Source organism: Salminus brasiliensis, chromosome 7 (genome assembly GCF_030463535.1).
Source record: "Salminus brasiliensis chromosome 7, fSalBra1.hap2, whole genome shotgun sequence".
NCBI classification, from domain to species: domain Eukaryota; kingdom Metazoa; phylum Chordata; class Actinopteri; order Characiformes; family Bryconidae; genus Salminus; species Salminus brasiliensis.
Window position 1 is genome coordinate 37,994,919 of NC_132884.1, and position 19,303 is coordinate 38,014,221.

General features: G+C 39.2%; 1 protein-coding gene across 2 annotated transcripts in view; it reads right to left on the reverse strand.

The window, feature by feature from the left end:
- tead3b (TEA domain family member 3 b) overlaps window positions 1-15,179 on the reverse strand; it is a 53,577-nt gene extending 38,398 nt beyond the window's left edge. For both annotated transcript variants that reach the window (XM_072684853.1, XM_072684852.1), the window contains exons 1-2: window positions 15,018-15,179; window positions 14,449-14,548 (exon numbers count right to left, since the gene is read on the reverse strand). The gene's annotated coding sequence lies outside the window, so the exon portion shown is untranslated. The remainder of the gene's footprint in view (window positions 1-14,448; window positions 14,549-15,017) is intronic.
- Window positions 15,180-19,303: the final 4,124 nt, after the last annotated feature.

The following is a 19,303-nucleotide window of genomic DNA, read 5'->3' on the forward strand; positions in this document are numbered from 1 at the left end:
ATGGACACATTCTTGTCCATGTGTTATTTATATCACAGTAAACTTCACTAGATTCTGTTTCTACTGTATTTCAGTGATCGTTCTGTAATACTCATTAGCTCACACACAGAATTCAGTCTGGTGGATTCGTATATCTGCTTCCTTAACAGGACATCAGAAAAGAAAAACAACAACAAAAACATCATGCATAATATTCAGTGAGGGGAATAAAGTCAAACAGCCGCAGACGTGTTTTGCTGTGGTTTTATTACAGAGGTTTGACCGAGAAACCATATATGGTCTCTATGTTGACTTGTGTTTAGCAGTATCTAAGCTTTGGGGTATCTTTGAATTATTAGCCTATTCAAACTAGCTGAGGTTATTCTTGAGTAAATAGTGAAGTCACTCCGGATAAGAGTGTCTGCTAAATGCTGTAAATGTAATGTAAATTAGAAACAATCTTTACCACAAAGTTGCGCTGCCTGTTAAAAAGGTCAATCTTGTGCGCTTTGCGTCACAATGCTACAACTACCCTAACTGGGCATGTCAACCGCCTGGTTGACTTGCACATCCGCTTCCTAAATGGGTCATCAGAAAAGAAAAATATCGCTAAATGAGGATCCGGGAAGACTATTTTGCCAAGATTTTTTTTTTGCAAATGTATTTCTAATTGCTTTTGTGAAAACACACACACACACACACACACACACACACACACACACACACACACACATTTCATTTTGTTCTAGCAGACAGCTGGGACATTATGGCTCTTGACTGAATGACATGGCACACACCGATTTCAGGGAAGCCCAGCTGCGTTGTGTTACCTCTCGTCCTCGCTCACCGCATACAGAGCCCTCACTCAGTCTATAATGCTGAAGAATTCCCATGTGCAGCAGGAATGTAAATAACACACTGAAAGCTATGCAGCACACATTCATTCAAACAGCCATTCAATGAGCACAGCTCACTCTCAGTCCCGGTGCACACTGTCTACTGCCGGTATACTCCCACCCTAAACTAACATACATATATAGCAACTGTGCAGCCTATCAGTCTATCAGCCTATCTTAGATCTGAAAAGGGTCCCGTGTGAAACATTGGAGGTGATTCCCTGGAGAGAATGCCAGGACGTGTTCATCTGCCCAAAGCAACCAACCCTAGTCACAGGTCTTTTTCAGGAATAGGGGATGAGGTCCAATGGAGGGTCAGTCTGGGGTATTTCTGGATGGCAAACAGACTTCCTATCTGGGCAGTAAGTGTTTATTTCATCAGTAAAACACTAATTTTAGAATAAATACTACTAATCCTTTTTTTTATTCTTACTGTGTTTATTAAAGCATCTCCAAAATTCTCATCCAGCACCTGATTTGGTAAAAATCAGGTATGCTGATGTGGTCACCCCATGCTTCTGGAATAGTCCAGTGCAGTCCAGAAACACTGGAGGTGATTCCCTGAAGACAACGCCAGGCATTTTCATCTGCCCAGAGCAGCCAACTCTTAGTCACAGGTATTTTCCGGGAATTTGGAGGGGGGGGGGTGTCCAATGGAGGTTCAGTCTGGGGCATTTCTGGATGACCAACAAACAGGGGGTAAGCTCTGTATGACTCAAAATGCTAGTCATTCAGATGATGAGGATTTCACTTTAGGGTTCAGGGTTAGGAAACAATGAGCTGATCAAGGCCTGTTTCTGCCATTCACTCAGCACAAATAAAGCATGTGGTTCATTAGGATATCAAGGACTGCTTTAGGTATGTAGGAAAGCTTGAGCCTATAGACTACATTTTCCTTTTGTCCTCAATATCCACCTATAATCCATAAAAACAGCCATAACTCTTTTAACTTCCCTTAGAAATAAACAGGCTGTTTTTCTTATTGTCCATGTAAAGAAGCTCTGTTCTCATTGGCTGCCTTGTGTTGTGCCTCATTCGAAAAGTAGTCTGGCCTGAAACACAACCTTATAACCTCACTGTGAATGGGGTGTGGCCAAACTGCTGAAGGCAGATTTATGTATAGGCGGATTTATCAAAGGCCGCTAGTTTAGCAGCATAGTTGGGACTTTATGGTGCTTTCGAAACTCAAAGTTTTATTTAAAGACCAATCAATCCATCCCTGATGATTATTCAGTAGCTAATAATTATTCAGTACTACACACTATACTATAAATATTTAGTACTTACCATAACATTATTTACTACAAATTATTCAAGGACTATTCTGATTTTCTTAGTATCCACTATGATTTTTTCAGTAATTATGATTTTCTCAGTATCTACTTCAAATTGTGCAGTATTTACTACAAATTATTCACTAACTATTATGATTTTTTGAGTATCTGAAATGATTTTTTTTTAGTAATTATGTTTTTTTTTCAGTATCCGTTTCAAATAATTTACTATCCATCAAAAATCAGTATTCATTATGATTTTCTCAGCATCTACTATCAAATATTTAGTCACTACAATAAATTATACAGCAAATATCTATGTTTGACTGAAATTCAAGTATGGTTTCCTTACAAGCCTTTAGGGGTTAAAGGGTTAATTCTGATATTAATTCCGATGTTTTATTAAAACAAAGCAAGGAACATGTTTCATTAAACAGGCCTTTAAATCCCCACGTTATAGGCTAAAACCCTTTTAGTAATATGGTCAATGTGGGACTCTGAGACTTCAATTTAAGGAAGTGATTAAAACCAAAGATGATTAATTTAAAAATAAATAATCGCTTCTATCAGACTAAACCTTACAAACAATAGAAGAGAGGGAACATCAAGTTCCTTTGTACATGAATGAATTTATGAGTCTGCATAAAGTTGTACTGCAACTTTATATTTTCCAAAAAGAACAAGAACAGAACAGATTGTAATCCCTCACGTCAATCCTCAACAGAAAGTGCTCCGGCTCTAAGCGTCCAGCCTGTCTTGAGTGTATTGGTTTTTCACATCTCCTCAGCCCTCAATAAGTCATCTTATTAAATTTCAGGGAGTCCTCTCACTGTCGACAGAGCGAGGGGACTTTCCAGTGCAAACAGACGATTCCACTCATCGTGCGAACTCCAGGCCCATCTGTGATCTAGTCCTCCCTGGCGGCCATTTTTTGGCGGGAAACGGCCGAGGGAAGGATCCTGTCCAGGAGAGAGGTCTTCACGCCCTTCTGCCAGTGAATGAGGGGCCGCGGGGAGGGACAAGGAGAAGAGAGGAGATGCTGGAGTTGGCAGGCAGGCGGCCAAGCTGGCGACCATAACCTGCCTTTTGTTTTCATGGCCGTTCACTCATTCACGCTTTTGGCTGAAGGTGAGGGACCCAAAACACAGTGAGAGGACAGGAGTTATGGGAGAGTGGGAACCATTTATAACAGTCTGGGCCATGGTGACTGCTCCATCAAGTCACAGCTTGTCTGGACTGGACCGGCCTTGGGTGATTAAACCAAAATGGTAACACACTATTAGAGCCGCCTTCAGTCCACATGCTGGATGCCTCAATGGCTACAAGTGGAACTGATATATAGGCTTGTCTCGAAGGATTCCCTGCCTCTACTGCTCACTGCAGAGCGCTAGTCAGAATGGGGGAGTCTTCTTTGGAAACGGCTGCAGCTGGAACACTTGTTGGCAATAGTCGCCCCAGGGAGTATACCCCCAGGGTAGCCCCTATAACACACCCTTCTTTCACTCATGCAAGTGTGCAAGTGCACACACACACACACACACACACACACACACACTCACACACACACACGGACACTTGAGAGAACAACAGGGCTGGACAAGTGTAGCAGCAGCTGCTGGCTCAGGTCGGATTACAGATAAAGACGTTCTGGGCTGAAGGCAGAGCAGTTCCACTCGCCATAAACCAGACCAGACCAAACCATAACCCAACACAATGACCAGTGTTCTGATTAAAGCTGGTGTTGCAGTCTGAACAAAGTACTGATAACCCCCCCCCCCCGCCGCCGCCTTACAGTCAATTAATCGATTAAGTGGCTAATCAAACTATTATACTATTTGCGGTTCACTCTAGGGGCGGGCAATATAATCATATTTTATGGTTATTGTTAGGTATTGTTAGATATGATCAATACAGTACTGAACTTACTTAATTAAGGTATACTATAAATACATGAAACCATGATTCTGTGGGAGTATTGCAAGCTTGGACAGTTGTTGAGTTTAACCAGCAAGTTAAAAGCCACTCTCTGAAGATTAGTAGCTTTATACACAAAGACTAAAGTATATTGAACATTAAATTGCTACACTGGCACTTCATCCCCACAATTCGTCCAAATTCACTTCCAGTTCCCTCCCAGTAACCACAACTCCACCCACTACATGACTACCAATACTGGGAGAGTGATAGCCAAGCATGTGCTTCCTCCAGGTCACATAAATCGCCACTGAATCTTTTTAAACTGCTGCTAGCACAACATCTTTGGACAGCTGAACACACTTTGAGGGGAACACTAACTGCTAGTTTCGTTAAGTCAGCTAACAGACACCCAGACTGGCTAGCACTGTGCAGAGGGATTGGGGGAAGGGAAGGGTCATCCTACCCACTCAGAGAGAGTGAGGCCAATTGTGCTTTCTGGAACTACGGGTCAAGCATGGCTGTGGCAGCACCTTTTTATTTATTTTTTTACCTTTTTTAATGCTTTAAAATAAAGCTATTAATTCAGGCTTAGTGTCTGTATACTTCCTTATCTACTACACAGGGGCAGGTTTGATTTCTTCATGGATTTGAAACTATTCAATTGTATTTTATCTACCAGAAAACAACAAATGTACATTGACCTAACTCAGAATTTTTAGGCGCCTATGACAGAGTTGATATTGGCAGATACTGAAAGCTGATAGAGAATTGAGGATCAAGTACTGGAAAGTCTATCTGTCTAGTTGTCGGGATGAATTGTCACAGTAAGCTTTTCAGAGCATATATATATATATATATCTATATATATCTATCTATATATATCTATCTATATATCTATATCTATATATATCTATATCTATATATATCTATATCTATATCTATATACACACACACACACACACACACACACACACACACACACATATATATATATATATACATATATATATATATATATACATTTCAGCTTGTAAAATGTAATTCAAAAGACTTTACTTTTGTAGTGTCCCACAAATTCTACATCCGGACTGTAAGGGGAGCCAAAAATAGAATTAATAATACTGCTTTATATATTGTAATTATTATATTATCTTGTTCTTCTTGTTCTCTCAATCAGCACTCAAATTACAGCATGATCCATCTGTGTGAAAATCTAGTTCTTTACGGTCCAACAAAATAATAAATCTCATATTGGCCCCTACACTCCCTTTACCGTACTGCAGTTTGCCACAATTTAGAAAATATAAACACCTCAAAGCAAAAAAATCCTCATATTCAAGAAGTACCACAATACCACATTACAGACATTAAGTTATATTTCTTAACTTTCTTAAACAAACTGTTTAATATTTTAAGATTTATGTGAAACCTATATAAAGATTCAAGATTCAAGAGTTTTATTGTCATATGCACAGCAGAAACAGACAGTTACGCTGTACAATGAAATTCTTACTTTGCTGTCCCTCCATTCACCAATAGATAAAGATAACAAAAAAGAAATTAATAAATAATAATAAAAATATATACAAAATAAATAAAGTATAATAATATAAGTTGAAGTAAATAAAATTAAAGTAAACTTCATATATCTGTATCTGTTAAATATATAAAATATATCTGTTAAAAAAAACAGCATGTTGACACTCATACAACCTACAGAAGTTTAGCCCCACCCATGCACTCTGAAGTTATAAGGAGTATTTCAACCACCACAGATCAGCCAATCAGAACACTGGTCATTTCCATATATCAGTCTTAAAGGTAACAGTAATTCTAAGGGATAAACAGAAGCTGGAAAAAGAAAACCTGTCGTTTCAAATAATTTATCACAATTTGTGTGATCCCCAAAATGTAGGGTCCTTTAAACACCTGTCCTGTGAGATGAAAACAGTCATGTGGCCTTATGTGATCTTACAGCAACCGTTTAATGTCGCATGAAGAAGCCATTTGACAGGCACAAGTGAACAAACAGAGCTAAATCAGTGTGCTTCCAGGAGGCAGTCACTGAAGTGATACTGTATGTCAGAAGCTCGGGCCACACAGCAGGACCATAAAAGCTTTGGGTGGCACAATCATTAAAGGACAGCAAGGTCTGTCACAACACTTACAGCTCGAGTCGGTCAGCTTTTATCGCTCACTGCAAATGGGCATGGAACTATATTGCTATCATTAAGCTGCAGTGCATTTGAATCTACGAGAACACTGATTTTACACACTGATCCGAGATGCTGAGAGTCCATATTCCTCTGCTGTTCACTGCCCTGGCTGAAACGTGATGCGTGAGATCAACATCCAAGTAAACCAATGTTTGCAAGGTTGCTTCTTGGTCTGGTTTGGAAGAACACTGGGCCCTTTTGTGCGCAACGAAGACTGCACTCCACAGACCGGCATGAAGAGGTCTCACCACCAAAACACCTACTCAACACCCCTTCTTCTTCAGGAGTGTGTCTGAGCTCCACTGCTAGCCCACCCCCAACCCAGTCTGTGGTTAAGTCTAATAAATTCTCCTCAGCTTCTCCAATAGCTTCCTCCTATTTCCGCTCTGGCTCGACACTCAGGAAGCAATCAGAGCAGAGGGAGCGAGAGTTTGGGTCACAAAGAGTGAAACGAAAGACTTCAAAATCTAAATAAAGGTCCTTCAAAAAGATCTGAGTGATACCTAGAAGAACCACATTCCATAAAGAAGCATGCACGTAATAAAGAAATGTGAGGTTCTTTAGACCTTCAAAAAGTTCCTCACACTCCTCTTCCACTTCTCTAGGGAACCAAAAGAGCTTCTTCTATAGCATCGCTCAAGGAATCCTATGAAGCAGCAATACAGAAGGAATACAGAAGAGGGGAAAGAGTGCACTCTGAGAGAACAAGCCAAGCCAAGGGATGCTGCAGGACACAGTTTCGCGCTGAACTCGCTTCTCTACATTCGCAGCTGCACATCTTGTTGAGCAACCCTGTGCGTTCCTTCTCAGCTCAGAACGCTTTCCCCCGTCTTTCATCTTCAAAGCTGAAAGTGCAGATGTGAATCTCAGGGGGATTAGAGCGTTCCTGGCTTCTTCTCCCTGTGCTGTGGGGAGGAGGATGGGACCTGCTCGTTCGGAGCAGGCTGCCCTCCACATCACACGCTCTCGCTCACGGCAGCTGTAATCCAGCCGGCAGAGGAAAGACTGACACACAGGCTGGCCTGTGGGCCAGAAGACTAACCCCCCCCCCCCCCCCCCCCCCCCCAAACCTGATTCAGCACTTTCCTCGGAAAATCTCCAGGCGAATCGGCAGAGCAGTGCTCACTGACTGACTTGGTCATTTAGTGGCTAGGCCAAGGGGCTGCTGCCAAACCCCATGAAACCTGAAAGACACGCATACAGAGGGGACTGCTTGGGGGCAAACATTCATAAAGTGCTGTTTTTTTTTTCTTTTTCGGTTGATGATATTTGAGCAAATGCGAGAGGGAGAAGGGGAAATAACGAGAGACAGAGAGTGGGACACAATGACCCTTTCTAGATCTGAGCTACATTTATCTCAGCATTTAGAGAGCTTTTCTTGTAACGCACTTTGACAGACCGGTCTCAATAACTACATTGTCGGCATATGGTACAATATATGGACATGACTGCAACATTGTTTATAGTCTGTTCACTTATTGAGGAGAGCCCAGTAACGTTCATGAGCCAGTATGCCAACTCTGTTTATTTATCTCAATGGTTTTTACTTATATTCCAATTCTAATGTTTGCAATGTGTGAATTATTATGCTAGCATATTATCATTATATCTGTGGCATTTCAACTGACGATATCAAATATAAATAAAAAAGGAAAAAACTGATGTGTGTGTGTGTGTGTGTGTGTGTATATATATATATATATATATATATATATATATATATATATATATATAGAGAGAGAGAGAGAGAGAGAGAGAGAGATTGTACCAGTTTATGTTGGCTAAAATGGATTAAACATTATATATATATATATATCCAACATAAACTGGTACAATATCTTTCCTGCACATCAAGTATCAACCAATCTTAATATCTGTCTAAAAGCTGATCAGTCGTATCAAATGGCTGATGTTGATACCAATACAATGCTGATGTCACACATCACCAATGTTAAACTTGCCAAATGTTAGAATCACATTTTAGCCCTTTAAAATGTTGTGCAGAGAGGACATCCACCTTAGATCTACTATCTTGAGCTACTTCCTGGATGTACTGGTTCTGGAATGAGCCACTGCCAGAAAGCAGGACAGTGGACATGTGGTGGGGGGACAGTGATTGTGTGAGGGGTGTATTTATTTATTTTTACTTAATTATTTGTTTGTGAATCTGTATTTCTGTTAGTTATGTTTTTGTAACTCAAATTTCATTATTTTATGAAATTTCATTATTATTAAATCACATTTTTTTATATAATTTTACATAATATAAAATTGTACACAATTGATGATTTTTTTATTTTTAAAAAAACTTTGCTGTCCTTTTCTGGTGAGGATCTCTCAGGAAAAGCTTGTGCAACCATAACAACTTAAGTGAAACACTGAAATCAAATCAAATCAAAATCACTGCAACCTGTAAACCAACACAATTACCGATTCTCCACTATCAGGCACGGGCTAACTAGCAGCTCAGGTGCCTATAAAAATGCGTATGCGTGAAGCTGCTCTGCTGCTTGGCGGACTCCAGCGAAGCACATTGCAGCAAACAGTTGGTTTCAAGAACAACTGGAAAGTTCAGCGACTTTAGACAGACAGAAACAAAGGCCACACTGTTCTAGCCAATGGCCGGCCCCTCCCCTCGAGTTGAAAGGCCAAAGAGAAGCAAAGAGAAGAAAAATCTTATCTGCCGATGCCTCGCACAGGAAATGTATGTAAACAAGAGGCTGGAGAGTGCGCATTAATTTTCATCTTAAACGTAAACACGCTTTCACAGACAGACACTCCATCATAATTAATAAAGCATGGCAACATGTCGTGTATATTTTGGCCAGGGTGCTGCTTCTGCCTGCTTTAAAGTTCTTGAAGAAAAAAAAGAAGTCGTCTGATTTAACGGAAAAATAAACTATATTAGGGAAATGAAACAGTTTGAAATGATCCTTTCGGAAATGTTTAAAGGCTTGAAACGTGGAAACGACTGGAGAATCTGGAAAATCTGAGAGATAGGTGTTGCTTAACACAATTAAGACCTACTGATTAGTGAGTTGGAGCAGAAATCACATCTCTCTCCCCCTTCTGCTTCTCTTCCCCTCATTTTCTCTCTCTCTCTCACTCACACACACACATACACCGCAAGATATTTGTTCAGGCCTGTGTTGACAGACGGGTAAGTGGCCACCATTTGGAGGGCCACTTCTGAGGCTGGTGCTAAAAGGCGTCTCCAGCCTGCACAAATGGAGAGGGGGGGCTCATTAGATGCTGGGCCTCTAACACAGACCAGCGAAGGAGCTGTCAAGCAGCCAGCAACATAAACACACACATACAGCACAAACAATCTGTTCCACCCAGTCCCATTTGCTCCTAAAACGAGGAAGCATTCCCACTATGAAGAGGATTTGCCCTTTTAACAACAATAATAACAATAACAACAACAACAAGAATACTAATAATAATAATAACAACATCAGCGTTATGATTTCAGCTATGAAGTCCAGAACCGAGAAAGGGGGGGGGGGGTGCGAGAAGCCTGTAAAGTTGCAGATAAGCAGGACAGGGGTTTACAGCCAAAACAAACAAATCATCAAAATTCAACTGTTGACTTATTAAACAGTAAAGCCTCATTTAGCACGGGAAAGCCAAACCAGCGTACAGTTAGCTGCCTCACCTCACAAAGGCAACTTAAGGTAACTCGGGCAAAGCCTGAGAAAGCAATCTGGACACCTGCAGCTGCTAAAAAAAAAAAGGAAAGACTGCAGCGAAGACAAAATAACAACAACTGTGTTTAAACACAAAACACATGTTAAAGATAATGAGCAGAGGTGTCTCAATTTAGCTCACAGGCTTGGTTTAGCAATTACTCTAGCAGAGATTGGGTTTCTTATTGTATTGTATTACTCTAACTTCACTGGTTCTTTCAGGACACGGTGAAACTGTGCTCTTACTAAAGACACACAGTTCTGTGCTGAGAATATTACAAAGAAAAAGCTCCTTATCTGGGCAGTAAGTGTTTAGTGCCTCAGTAAAACACTGATATTAGAATAAACACTAATAATAAAACTCCTACAGAGAGTGGTGCTGGTGGTTCTCCATCACTGTGTTCATCATCAGAACATCTCCAAAGTTCTCCTCATGGAGTCTAGTATTATTTAGAGTTCTCCTCAGATCAACGCCTGGTTTGGTGGTAAATCAGGGCTTAATGATGGTAAATCAGGTGAGCTGCTGCTGCTGCTGCTGCTGCTGCTGATGATGAGGAGAGAAACCTGGAGGAACCGAGCTCTGCTCGTCAGACTAGCTCACCGGCAAGATCTCACTACTTTCTCCAGAATGAGAAGCTCTTGTTTCTCCTTTATACTGTATTTATGTTCACCTGCATCTGTTCTGATGGGATCTGGACCTTCTACAGTAAAAGCTCTCGAAATGCAGTAAATAATGTGCTTAGGTGCCTAAAACCTCTAAACAGTACTGTATATCTCGTCACTGTCATGCAAAAAACATTTTCTTGTGGAATTTTGTCCAACTTTTAGAACAAATAGACCAATAGAAATGCTCCAGATTACTCTGAATAAAGTCTGTTTACATTGACCTCCATTAAAAGTTAGAGATTTTTTTTTCCAATCTCCAGTAAAGTTTCTATTTTGGAGATACAATGTTTTTGAGTGACAAGGAGGATGTGTTTACGGTAACAGCACAAAGTAATCCTTCTAGTCCTAAACAATAACAGGAAGTCTATCAGTCCCTGCTGTTCAAGAAAGAAATCATCACAGCCTTTCCACTACAAACTGGCCAGTATCAAGTTAATGAACTCCTACTTTGAATAGCAAAGAGGCCTGCAGCTGGGGTGAGTGAAGAAGGGGAAAAAAGGCCACTTCAAGACCGGATTGTCTTGTAATCTAATTGGCTGTAAGCTCTACTCCGCCAGCGGTGGCCACTGCCTTTCTCTAAAAAGCTTAAAGACGTCAGCGGGGAAAACAAACACACTTTGTGACAAAACTGAAGTCTTGCCTGGTGGCCGGCGCAGAGAAAAGGAAAAGGAAAAAAACAAAAACAACTTATGTTATGTTGTGTTGTGAAAGGCCACCTACAGTAATGCGCCCAAACACAGAAGCAAACCAGCCAACACAGCAGAACGCTCATGCTAATCCACCCCAGATTTACTCTCGCCTTGAAAATCTAATATTAGAAGCCCGGTGCCTTGCTGCCATTCACAAGGTTTCTGTTACATTAGCCCTTTGTTTCACTCCTGTAATCTGAATGGAGGAGTCAAGTGAGAAGTTCTATCAGGTCACGGGTTTATAGCAACTCTTTCCACTTTGCTCTCTTCAACGTTTAAATGCAAGACTGTGCATTGATGCAAAATAGAACATTAAGGTGGTCTGCTTAAGGGACCACTCACGTAAAAGCTTCTCTCATGACATCAGCGACACACTTTATTAACAAATGCTGAATCATACTTGACCATTTATGTTTTTGATAAGATAAACACATATACTTCGACATGCAAATTTTAGCTTGAAAGCATGAACACCATTTTCCTCAATCTCTCCGAAATACCAGCAAATCTGCCATCCAGATAAACAGCATCTGTAAAATGGTAGACTTACAGTAAATGCAAAAAAAGGGTGTATTAATTTAAAGTAACTTAATATAGGAGATTTTTATATTGGTTTATTCCTTTTGACACATATAGACAAGGCAGACGCATATTGCTTTCTGAGGGGCAATGACTACATACAACTAGAAAACTGTCCCACAGCCTAACTGGTACATCAGCTCCAGCTCCAGCATGAATAAATTAATTCCAGATAATTAAATATTATTTAAGACAATGTCTTTAGTCTTCTAGGAAAACACCTAAAAAAATCTTCTCAATCTTCCTTCCAGTCATCAATTACCTGACTAAGATACTAGCTACTTTAAAAGACAATTATCTGTGACCTTTCTGAAAAAACACTAAACCATTTTTTTTCTAACGACGAGAAACATGGTTTCTAAGTAGAGGTAAATTAGAAGACAGAACTATGCAGGAGAACCAGAAGAGGCAGTCTGGGCTGGACCATCTGGAATGAACCTGCAGTACAGCATTCTGTTCCTTTATCAAACCTGCCAACGGTCGAGGCACGAAGCTCAGGAAGGCAAAAGCGATTTATATAGGTTGGGAGGAAAGAAATGGGGGGGAAAAAAAAAAAAACAACAACACTGAAATGTAGCCAATGTGATACGTAAAGTCATCCATCACTGAATCAGTCAGTGAAGACTTTAGCACAAATTAAACCAGGAATTGTGACAAATTGTGTTGGGCTGAACAGTTTAATAGTTAAAAAAAAAAAACACCTGGCTAACATGGTTATTGATATACAGTATCAGTACACTTGTAAAAAATAAAAACATAGAAAATTTTACTTGTTCTGATTGTGGTATCAATAAAATAAAATAAAATAGAATGTCTGACATTATGCCATCAGTGCAACAATAGTTTCAGCTGTTTTATTTATTCCAAATATTATATATATATATATAAATAAAATATTGTTGCACTGATTGCATCTTCTCAACAGTAAACTACTCAACAGCAAAAACTACTACAGAGAAAATACTGCTGTACTGATACCATAGTATCGATACAAGCTACTACAGAGAAAATACTGCTGTACTGATACCATAGTATCAATACAAGCTACTACAGAGAAAATACTGCTGTACTGATACCATAGTATCAATACAAGCTACTACAGAGAAAATACTGCTGTACTGATACCATAGTATCGATACAAGCTACTACAGAGAAAATACTGCTGTACTGATACCATAGTACTGATACAAGCCAATACAGAGAAAATACTGCTGTACTGATACCATAGTATCAATACAAGCTACTACAGAGAAAATACTGCTGTACTGATACCATAGTATCGATACAAGCCAATACAGAGAAAATACTGCTGTACTGATACTAGGGCTGAGCGATATGGTAAAAATCCTGTATCACAATATTTAAAGACTTTTTACAATACACTCTATTTATCACGATGCATGTAATTACAGACTACATACTTCAGTAGTGATAGATCCCTATAAACTACTATTCAGATACTCTCCTATAATGAGTACAGCAATTTTATTCAACATCTGCTGCTCTTCATCGAATTAAACCAGTTGGTTTAATAATGAAACCTGCAGTTGATCAGTGTTTTTTTTATTAAGCCTTAACAATATCATCAATATGCTTAGAAAAGAATATTGTGCATCACAATACAATAAAATATCATCAGACTGCCCAGCTCTAACTGATACCATAGTATCAACACAGTGGAACACCTAATGAAGAAGAGAAACTACCGTGGTATTCATACTGTATCAATCAACCAAAATCTACCAAAACTACATCAGAAATCGCCTCTGTGTGTCGCCCAACAGGCCAACATCTATACTTTCTTGGCCCACCATCATCATAAATCTGACAACACCGCAAAGAAAGCCCTGCTCTTGGCGGGAACATGCAAACTTCACACTGACCAATGAGAGAGAGAAGAGCTCTCAGCATTAAAGCAGCCCGGCTGTGTGGATATTACTGGCCTGTGCCATCATTGCAGCTTTCCCTTAGAGAGACAGACAGACGGACAGACGGAGAACTGGAGAAGTGGAGAACTTCCACAGAATCAATGCAAGCTACACTACCCTTCATCCACAGCCCGTTACGAAGAACTGCTTATCAGCTTGGGAGAGCTAAGCCAGACACTGGCTGAGCTCATGTCAATACGGCCAAAGCAGGCTAGCTAGTATGAGGCCAACATGAGGCATGAGTCAAAACGGTTACTGTAACAAGCCTAGTGGAGTCATAGCATTACTTCCAGAGTAAATCATGAGTCAGAGCGGAGATGTTTCGGCTGCTGAGTCAGTATCATAGGTTGAAGAGAGGCAGGCCAGGATTATTAGCCATTTCCAGAGCAGGGTAGAGTAAAGAAGAGTAGGGCACCAAAATACAGCTGTCTATGAAGCTGAACATACTGATTTGAGAAGGTTAGGTTATAGTGATAGCCAGCTTTTTATTTATTGAGGTCATCTTGGACAGGTTTCAGATTTTATTATTATTATTATTATTATTAATATTTATTTTTACATATATATTGTTTAAATAAAATAAAAAAAGCAGCAGAAACATGAAGCTCATCTTACCTGTAAATGTAGCAGCAGTGGCCTCAGCAAGGTCTCTTCTCAAACAGCTCACTCCTGTCCTCTAGCTCGGTTTCTCCTCCTTCTTCTCCTCTTGACAGTCCTAAGAAAGATCACAAGTTCTTTTCTGAGCCCCAAAAGCAACTTTCTGGAGGACTTAGGGACTAGTTTTGAGACCTTGGCTGAAAACACTGGCATTTTGGCTTGGGTTAACTGCTCTCTAAGCCACTCTGGGGGGACTGAGGAGACCACAAAGAGGAGATGCAACCTGAATTTTAATTCAGCATTAAAACTTTCCCGCTGCCTCCAAAACGACCAGGTCCCTCACTCTTTGTCGAACACGGACACACACACACACACTCTCTCACACACACACACACACTCTCACAAACTCTCTCACACACTCACAATATACCAGATCCCTGCACATTTCTCTCCGCCATCCCACCCCACGCAGGGAGCTCCGTGGAAAAATGTGAAATATGACAAAGATCTGAAAACTTCTCGGCGTGAAAAACTCCAGCAAAAAGCTGCGAGACAAAAGGCAGCGGCCAGCAGCTCCACACACTCACCTTCGCTGGGGGAAAAGGCGTCCAGCAGTCCGGGGGAATAGAACCAAATATCAATAATTGAAAAGCTGGCTGTGTTTTTTCCCGGAGCCCCTTATTGTTTTCAGTAATATTTCTCCCCGGTTTGACAGTAAAGGTGGAATGCGAAGTATGGGTTTGGTATGAAATTCACGCACTTCACTGGAAAACGAAGGAGGGGGGAAGAGCGGAGGGAGGGGCTTTTGATCAACGTCAATCAACAAAGTTGGGGGCAGAGACTTCTCCCAAAACTCCGCCCTCAGATTAGAAACTGCTGCAGGCTTTTACTGTACATTCAGTTACAATAGACCTGGTGCTGCTTTAGTTTAGGGCTGGTTTTATAATTAATTACAGCAAAAAAAAATTATATTCACTTCTGTTTATAGTGATGAAGTAGATTTATTTAAAAAAAAAAAAAAAGGAAAATGCAACAAAGTCTCTTTGCTAAAAAAAAGTTTAGGACTGTTAATTAAGTAGTTTAGTTGTTAATTACAGCAAATAATAAGGAAAATCTTATGTACAGTGATGAACTAGCCCAACACAGAAAAGGTACAGTAAAGGTCCTTAGATGGAGCTTAAAACTACTGCAGGCTTTTACTGTACATTCAGTACCAATAGACCTGGTGCTGCTTTAGTTTAGGGCTGGTTTTATAATTAATTACAGCAAAAAAATGTTATATTCACTTCAAGTAGATTTATTTTTTTTTAAAAGGAAAATGCAACAAAGTCTCCTAGCTAAAAAAAAAGTTTAGGACTGTTAATTAAGTAGTTTAGTTGTTAATTACAGCAAATATGTCAAATCTTATGTACAGTGATGAACTAGCCCAACACTGAGAAAGTACAGTAAAGGTCCTTAGATGGAGCTTGAAACTACTGCAGACCCTTACTGTACATTCAGTACCAATATCTCCAAGCAAACTGCTGTAACATTAGGCCTTGTACTGGTTTAATTTAGGACTGTTTTGGAGTTAATTACAGAAACATCTTAAAAAACATAAAAAAGTCTTATGTATAATGGAGTTTAAAACTGCTGCAGGCTTTTACTGTACATTCAGTTACAATAGACCTGGTTTTGCTTTAGTGTTGGGCTGGTTTTGTAGTTAATTACATCAAAGGCAAAAGAAGTAGATTCATTTTAAACACATGAATAACAGAAAAAAAAGCCAATTGGTTTAGTTTAGGACTGTTAATTACGTAGTTTAGTTGTTAATTACAGCAATTATGTAAAATCTTATGTACAGCGATGAACTAGCCCAACACTGAAAAAGTACAGTAAAGTTTATTAGATGGAGCTTAAAACTGCTGTAGTACTTTTACTGTGTATTACACAATAGGACAGGTGTTGGTTAAGTTTAGGGCTTGTTTAGTAGTTAACTACAGCAAAATAAATAAATAAATAAATAGTATATATATATATATATATATATATATATATATATATATATATATATATATAATCTATAATTTCTATATATAATCTATATAATCTAATTTTATTTATTATTTATAGTGATAGTGTATAGTGTATAGCTCAAACACAAAAAACTGTCTATATTATAAAAAAGTTTTATGCCCATTTTTTAAGAAATGTAAGTCTTAACAAACCTAACACTGAAAGACTGCAGCATCTCCTCAGTTAGAGCTTAAAACTGCTGTAAGGCCTGTGATGTACATTAAACAACATGCCTGGTAAATGTTAGGTGTAGACGTTAAGCTTGCAGCAGAAAATTACAGCAGAAAAGTACTGCTGTAGTTCTTTACTCTATATGCTACAAGGCCTTGTACAGTACCGTACTGTTCATTAACAAACTAAGGTTTATCCAATAATACTGACATTCTGCAAAGTTCCTGAATTTGAGCTTAGAACTAATAAAAGACCAATCCCAGTAAGACCTATTGTTGAACATACTGAAGTAAACTGGTAAAGAACCTTTACAGCAAGCAAAGATTTATTAAGCCGCTAAAAGGTTCTTTAAAATTCCACAATTTGAAAAAAAGGTTTCTTGGAGATCCAAAAACAGTTCTTACTCAGTATCACTTTCAGTATTGCTGAAATGATTCATTTATTTACAGTGAAAAACCATCCTGACACTGAAAAGGAGAAAATTCCAGTAAAATTCCTCGATTAAAGTTGAAAAATGCTGCAGTCCTTTACAGTATATTAAACAAGATTAAGATAATCCTTTATTAGTCCCACAGTGGGGAAATTCTCAGTGTCACAGCAGAAAGGGATAGCAAGACACTCAGTTACAAAAATAGTAGATAAATAATTTACACTATATACACAATATAAATAAGAATTTAAAAAGCAATAGCAATATTATTTACAGGTTATTGCAATGACTCTTAATTGCACATGTGGGGGGTACTGCACATAGTATTTTTACATATATCATTACATTTTTACATTTACATATATATATATATATATATATATATATATATATATATGCTTCATTTTGAACTATACAGAGTATTTAGATCAATGTTTAGCCTAAGATTAAAAAATAAGGATTGAGCTCCAGTATAATCCATCATAAGATGTAAATAGGATAACCATTGAGGCCTAGTGTATCCAATCATGCATAAGGTAGGGTTCTGATTATGATTTACAGTGCTCAAGTTTTAACCCTGAGAATATTACAGTTACTAATGTACAGAAACTGACGACTGGAGTATTTGGGAAATTTGGCTGCAAGCTCAGTGAAGTCGTGAATGAAAATGTGAATTTGAGCTGCTCCCAAACCCTTAGAAGGCCATAATTGTCCAGGAATTTAAGGAGAATTCACTCACATTCCAGAGCGATGAGTGTGAACAGTGAAAGCTCCCACTGGTTAGCCACTTCGTCTCAGGAGAGTAGAGGAGTTGAACTTAGTGATGTAATACTCTGGATGAGAGCCTAAAACTATAATACTATTTCTTTTGCAAGCTGCCCCTGATCCCCCCTCCACCACGTTTAGAGGCACAGAGCTCCTTCTATTGGCCAAATATGGAATGTACAACGGCTGAGAAAACCTGGAGGCGTGAGGTCAGAGAGGTTACAGGAGAACTTTGGGGAGACTTTAGAGGATGTCACATCTGTCTCTGAGTGAAGTGCCTTCAACCTGCGAGTTTAGGCAACCGACCTAGCAGGCTGAGGCAGGTCCTTCCTTTTCTGCCCTGAGGGCCTCAGTGCTCAGACAGGTTTTCCATGCGTACTGCCACCTGCGCTAGGATTGCTTTCTCAAAATCAAATCTTTGCTTTTTTAAAGGAGTCTTAGAATGTCAGACTGTGTTTACCTTGGAATAGTTGAATAATGAGAGTTCATTACATGGAAGTGACAAACCGTGAACCTCAAACACCGGTGCCTCTTCATTCTCTAGAAAATCCAGCAAAACCAAAACAGGGCCGGAGCTGTTCTGTAACAGTCTTGACGCGTTATATTAGCCAGCGAAACAATAAAGCATGACAGCGACTTGAATAGAATCCGGTGTTGTTGATACTAGAGAGCAGCTCATCACCTCTAGACTTTTATGTTATATTTATGGAGATACAGGTTGCTACATGAACCATACCTCAAACTCGGCATGCAAGTAAAAGTAAAAGCCTGGGAGGCAATCAGGGTTCCGGACTGGGCGAAGAGCTAATACTAGACTTTTACTATCTCTTCTCTTCATTGTTCGCTCCCTGGAAAGAGAAATGGATGAACCAAACTGGGGATAAACACACACCTGAAGGGCTAATGCTAAAGCACCGGCTTAGTTTTTACCTGTATAACTCAAGAAAGCCAGACCCAGGCAAATGAGCGGGAGCTAGGCTAAAACTGGCCTGCTGGCTACAGTCTCTTCAGCTTGCTAACAGCACATCGCACTAAGAGGACGCAACGAGAGGACATCTGCAGCACTATCTGGTAAGACTTATATAATTACATTAGGATAATTACAATGTGTTTGTTACAGTGTTAAAATGACACTGACCAGTTTTCACCTCAACCAAAGTCACACTATTCTATTTATACATCGAAAAAGTAGTTAACTACAGCCCAAACAAACAAAACAACAACAATAACAACAACAAAATATATAATGTTATTTTATATATTATTTATAATGATATAATGCTCAAACAAGAAAAATACAGGAAGTCTATTATTATTATTATTATTATTATTATTATTATTATTATAAAAATAAAAACTGGAAAATTAAAGAGTCTGACACTGAAATACTGACATACTGGAGAGCTTTGAGATCTTTACAATATAAATTCCTCTGAAGTCAAGCTTTAGTTG